General features: G+C 39.9%; 1 pseudogene; it reads right to left on the bottom strand.

The window, feature by feature from the left end:
• Positions 1-228: 228 nt before the first annotated feature.
• On the bottom strand, positions 229-5,489 carry LOC129630303 (40S ribosomal protein S23-like; annotated as a pseudogene).
• Positions 5,490-6,508: the final 1,019 nt, after the last annotated feature.

Below are 6,508 nucleotides of genomic sequence, written 5' to 3'. Positions count from 1 at the left end.
CTAGGGATCAAAGACATGGCCCCTGCACTGGAAAAAGAGATTCTTAACCACTGGACTAGCAGAGAAGTCCCTGTGTTGTCTACTAAAAGCTGTAGCTAACCCTTATTAAGCCTATTCTTCAAGTGGAGAAAGAGATCCAAAGGAAAATATTTGCCTACAGCAAAATAATTAGTGCGTGGCAGAGCATCGAAGTGTTTTAAGTAAAAAGTGACATGATCAGATTCTGCTTTAGGAGTAGCATGAAGGCAGCAGAGTGGAGTCTGTGTATGTGGAGGGCGGTGGCGGTGGGTAGAAAGGCTGAGAGGCAGGGAGGCTGTGGAAGTAATAGACATGAAACACAATGAGATGAGACACTAGGAATCAGAGAATGGGGGCGAGTCTGAAGTGTGCCTTCTTCCCCATGGGGCATGGCGATCCTGGATCCCTCACTGGTGACACATCCCTCAGCGTCCCAGGCTTCAGGGACTTGGGTGTGGACTGATGGATTCAAAGCAAGGGCAAGGCATGGGAATGACAAGGAGAGGAGAGGGAAAGACGAAGCCAGATACACCCTGTGGCAGGTCAAGCAGGAGGTGGGAAAGAAGGGAAGGAAAATATCAAACTCCAAACATGTAAGCATCTCCCTCGGGGGATGGGAAGCTGTTTTCAGGTGTGTGTGTACTTGTTTAACATAAAGCCACCGAAAAGGAAAGTCAACTCTACTTGTCCATGCAGAGGCTAAGGAGAGGCCTCTTAGGCTAAGCTGCCTTGAGTCAGGGACTTGGGAGGCTGCATTTTTGTTTGTATTTGATCTTGGCCGGTCCCCTTATTTCACTGCTCTCAATTTTCTTATCTCCACAATAAGTCTATTGAGTGCCTGTGTGTGCCAGATATTTTACATGTGTCTATTCATTTGCACAAATGAATCTACTGTAAGGTAGATATATCATCTCCATTTTACAGAAAAAGGAAACTGTAAAATGTTTGTGGAGAGAGTAGATGGTTTTGATATGTATAATTATACCAGGAGAAATTCTATTACTGTATTGCATTGGAAAAGACTTTCCTAAGCAAAATTAAAACCCACAAGCTTATGGATAACCAACAAGGACCTACTGTATAGCAAAGGGAACTCGGCTTAATATCTATGTAACAATCTAAACAGAAAATGTATCCATTACAGCAAAATGAATCACTCTGCTATATACCTGAAACTATCACAACATTGTTAATAAACTCCAATACAAAATCAAAAGTTAAAACCCCACACACTTTTAAGAAAATAATTACAAATTATTCTCTATACAAATTTTAATTGCTGACATTTGAAAGACACATTCAGAAAATGAAGATCATGGCATCCGGTCCCATCACTTCATGGGAAGTAGATGGGAAAACAGTGGAAACAGTGTCAGACTTTATTTTTTTGGGCTCCAAAATCACTGCAGATGGTGACTGCAGCCATGAAATTAAAAGATGCTTACTCCTTGGAAGGAAAGTTATGACCAACCTAGATAGCATATTCAAAAGCAGAGACATTTGCCAACAAAGGTCCGTCTAGTCAAGGCTATGGTTTTTCCTGTGGTCACGTATGGATGTGAGAGTTGGACTGTGAAGAAGGCTGAGCACCGAAGAATTGATGCTTTTGAACTGTGGTGTTGGAGAAGACTCTTGAGAGTCCCTTGGACTGCAAGGAGATCCAACCAGTCCATTCTGAAGGAGATCAGCCCTGGGATTTCTTTGGAAGGAATGATGCTAAAGCTGAAACTCCAATACTTTGGCCACCTGATGCGAAGAGTTGACTCATTGGAAAAGACTCTGATGCTGGGAGGGATTGGGGGCAGGAGGAGAAGGGGACGACAGAGGATGAGATGGCTGGATGGCATCACTGACTCGATGGACGTGAGTCTGAGTGAACTCCGGGAGTTGGTGATGGACAGGGAGGCCTGGCGTGCTGCGATTCATGGGGTTTCAAAGAATCAGAGACGACTGAGCGACTGAACTGAAGACAAGTTAAATGTCAAGTGACAGGCTGAGAGAAATCATCTGCTCACATGTAACAAGCAAAGTGTCAGTATACAAAGAGCACTCACAAATCAATAAGAAAAATCACAAATGACTCAAGAGGAAAAAGTGAGCAAAAAATATAAACAGGCAGTTCAAAGAAAGAGAGTTATAAAAATTAAAAAAAAAAAAAAAAACAAAACAAAACCATGAAAAGATGTTCAACATAACTAGAAGTCAAGGGAAAAAAATCTTATTTTTAATATTAAAATAGCTGTAATACTTTAAATTTAGACAGTCACATTTTAAATTTCCAAGAACAGTAACTGATCCTTTTTCACAGCCACCTATTCTAATAGGTACACTATCTAGAACATTTCTCTTCTTCTAAATTAAATCAAGCTTCAACCTTAGGCCCACCTTTGAAAATGTATCTCTAGGGAAGGCTTTTCCCTAAACCCTCTAGATTACATTAGGTTTATTCAGTGTATACCTTTGTATTATGATCAATGATTTGTCAAGTTTGCGTTCATAGTTGAGAATTGTTTTAAAGTTTATTTTATGTATATTTATTTATTTGCCTATTTATTTAGCTGCATAAGGTCTTGGTTGCAGCAGGCAGGATCTAGTTCCCCAGAGATGGAACCCAGGACCCCTGCATTGGGAGCACAGGGTCTTAGCCACTGGACCACCAGGGAAGTACCAAGAATTTTTTTAAATGAGGTAATAGTGGAAGAAAATAATAAATTCCTTTTCAAAACAAGGAGACTCAAAACTGCAACTGCAATGGGCCGAGCTCAGCGTTTTAGCCGGCACCTCTGCCGTCAGCTCATCGGACTTGCTCACTTAGGCCTAAATGAGCTTCTCAAAGAGGCAGCAGTCTTCCTGGAGACTGGAGGGGTTATCACGGGTGCCTTCTTGCGGAGAAGGAAGGCTCACTTCTTGCCTCAGCAATTACTATTTCCTTTACTTAACTCTTCAATTTCATGGGGGGGGGTGGGCAGGTGGGAAAAGCCTTTAGAGAAACGGTTAATACAAAATACAAAAAAACCCGGAAAAAATTACAAAAAACTGAACTGATCTTTCCTTTGTGGAATTTTGAGTAAAATTGATGTTGCCTTTTAAATTATTTTTTAATTTAACTTTTTACAATTGAAGTATAATTTATTTACAATGTGTTCATTTCTGCTGTACAATAATGTGAGTCAGCTGTATACATACATATATCCCCTCCCTCTTGAGCCTTCCTCCCACCCCTACCCCATCCCACCCCTCTAGGTCATCACAGAGGACTGAGCTGAGATCCCTGTGCTATACAGCAGGTTCCCACTAGCCATCTATTTCACACATGCTAGTGTATGACTTTTTAATTATAATTGGTAATTATTTTACTACCACGATCATACGTGGAACGCAGCATTAGGATTGAAACTATTATTACTCATATAATGTTACTATTAAGATAAACCAATGTCTATATTACAGTGGGACCAAAGAAAGGATGCTTTCTCTCACATCAGTTAGATTTGACTTTTAGAAACTTGAACTTGAAAGGCTTTCTCTAGCATGTAGAAACTTGAACAAATTATCTGAGTCACTAAGTTAAGATTGCTGAGAGTCATTTAATGATACCTCACTTACCTTATGAAGAATCTCCAAGTATGAGCATAAAATGTCAGAAAGTTTACTTGAAATGCATTGAAAGCATAGGTTTTGTGGTCCTCTGGATCAAATTGTACTTCCTGAGGTGGGGGGAGGGTTAAATTAGCAGTTTGGGATTAACAGATACACACTGCTATGAATAAGCACGAAGACCTACTCTACAGCACAGGCACCTATACTCAATATTTTGTAATAACCTATAAGGGAAAATAATCTGGAAAAGGGTGTGTGTGTGTGTGTGTATACATATATATACATGTGTGTATATATGTGTATACATATATATACACACACACACATATATATAAACTGAATCATTTTGCAGTATGCCTAAAACTAACACAACACTGCATATCAACTATATTTCAATAAAAATTCTACCTCCTGTGTACATAGCAATATTAACCAAAATACTAAAATTACAGCCATTTATCTTATGACGAGTCATGAGCTGACTGCTATTTAGCTTTCACCAACACTTCAGTTGAAAAGCTTGTTATCTGAGAGTAACAATCAAAGGGAGGATGCATTAGCTTCTATTTCTCTTGCTCTCCATGCTCTATCCCTGAGGAAAATTATATTCCCCAGGAAGCAATATAACTAGACTATATAATCTTACAGAGAAGGCAATGGCACCCCACTCCAGTACCTCTTGCTTGGAAAATCCCATGGACGGAGGAGCCTGTTAGGCTGCAATCCATGGGGTCGCTAAGAGTTGGACACGACCGAGCGACTTCACTTTCACTTTTCACTTTCATGCATTGGAGAAGGAAATGGCAGCCCACTCCAGTGTTCTTGCCTGGAGAATCCCAGGGACGGGGGAGCCTGGTGGGCTGCTGTCTATGGGGTCGCACAGAGTCGGACACAACTGAAGCGACTTAGCATATAATCTTAGCTTCCCATGGAAATAGCTTTCTAAGATACAATAATTTTACTCTCTCAACTTTTATAGAAGTTTGCTATACAAAGAACTTTTTTTAACTTTTTTTTTTAATTTAAATTTATTTATTTTAATTAGAGGCTAATTACTTTACAATATTGTATTGGTTTTGCCATACATCAACATGAATCCACCATGGGTGTACATGTGTTCCCAATCCTGAACCCCCCTCCCACCTCTCTCCCTGTACCATCCCTCTGGGTCATCCCCATGCACCAGCCCCAAGCGTCCTGTATCCTGCATAGAACCTGGACTGGTGATTTGTTTCTTATATTATACGTGTTTCAATGCCATTCTCGCAAATCATTGCCCCCCTCTCTTAATAAGACCCTAATGTTAAAATATAGTCTAGATTATACCCTAATGTCCTTTATGAAAAATTTTTTTATATTTAGTGAAAGGAAATTTCTGTCTTTAATACACTTTTTTTTGGTATATGAAAGTTTATTACTACCATGTTTGAATCATCAAAACTTTTCATCTTAGTCTTTTCTTCTTGCTTTTGCATAAGGCCAAGAGAGACACTGGCTACTTTGACAACTTTAAAGTGGACTCTAGGAACGTCACCAAGAGCATGCTATTTTGCAATCAAATCCAGCAATGGAAACATCACTGTTTTCTGCAGTAAAGTTCAAGCAATCATCACTGGGTAAGAAACTATTGAGTTTCTTGCTCTTATTGATCAGTTGGCCCCTGAAATACTTCCCAAAGCCAGAATTTACCTGTTTGGCTTCAACTCTGACATTTTCTAGCAAAATTCCCTTTGCATGTGAAGTGCCTCCAAAGGGGCTGATCTTCAGGGCTGGCCCAAATGGGCTTTCTTGTATCATTTATCATGCCACTTCTGGTCCTGATGGTGGCTGCAGAGTTTCCTGGCAATATGAAGATCTTGACACTTGCCCATCCCATTGATGCTGCAGGCCTAACGGGAAAATCTAATATACATTTTTTTCCCCAATTGTGGTAAAAGATATATAACATAAAATTGACCATCTTAACCGTCTTAAAGTTCAGTAGTGGCAAGTGTATTCACACTGATATGCAATCAATCTCCAGAATCTTTCATGCTACAAAACCCGAACTCCATACACGTGGTACCAGTATAGTATGGTATTTTATGCGCCAACTTTTATGTGTTGGTATTTTACGTGTCAACTCGAGCAAGCACAGAGCCTGACTATGTGATCAAACAGTATTCTGGATGTTTCTTTGAGGGTGTTTTTGGATGAGACTTACAGTTAAATTGGTAGACTGTGCCCAAGCAGACTGCTCTCCATAATGTGGGTGGGCCTCATCTAAGCAGCTGAAGGGCTACATACAACAAAAGATCGACCTCCTTCAAGAAAGAAGGAATACCTTCAGAAGACAGTCTTCAGATTTAAACTGAAATACTGGCTTTTCCCTGGGTCTCCAGCCTGATGGCCTACCCTGCAGATTTTGGACTTGCCAGCCTCCATAATCTCATGAGCCAATTCCTTCAAATAGATCTCTGTTATAAACATCATATTGGTTCTGTTTCTCTGGAGAACATAATACACCCATTTAACAACAACTACCCCTTTCTGCCTCCTCCTAGCTCCTGGTAACACCATTTTACTTTCTGTAACTATGAATCTGACTACTCCAGATACCTTATATAAGTGGAATCATACAGTATTTTCCTTTTTGCAACTGGCTTATTTCACTTAGCATTATGCCCCCAAAGTTCATGCTTTTGCCATGTGCCAGAATTTGCTTCCTTTTTAATGCTGAATATTATTCCACTGTATGTATATACCTCATTTTATCCATCTGTCAATGGACACTTTGACTACTTCCATCTTTTGGCTGTTGTGAATAACACTGCTATGAACATGGGTGTATAAATATCTCCTAGCGACTCTGCTTTCCATTCTTCTGGGTATATATATATTCAGAAGTGGA

This window comes from Bubalus kerabau, chromosome 16, assembly GCF_029407905.1.
Source record: "Bubalus kerabau isolate K-KA32 ecotype Philippines breed swamp buffalo chromosome 16, PCC_UOA_SB_1v2, whole genome shotgun sequence".
In the NCBI taxonomy this organism is placed as follows: Eukaryota; Metazoa; Chordata; class Mammalia; order Artiodactyla; family Bovidae; genus Bubalus; species Bubalus kerabau.
This window is presented reverse-complemented; position numbering and strand designations above follow the sequence as displayed.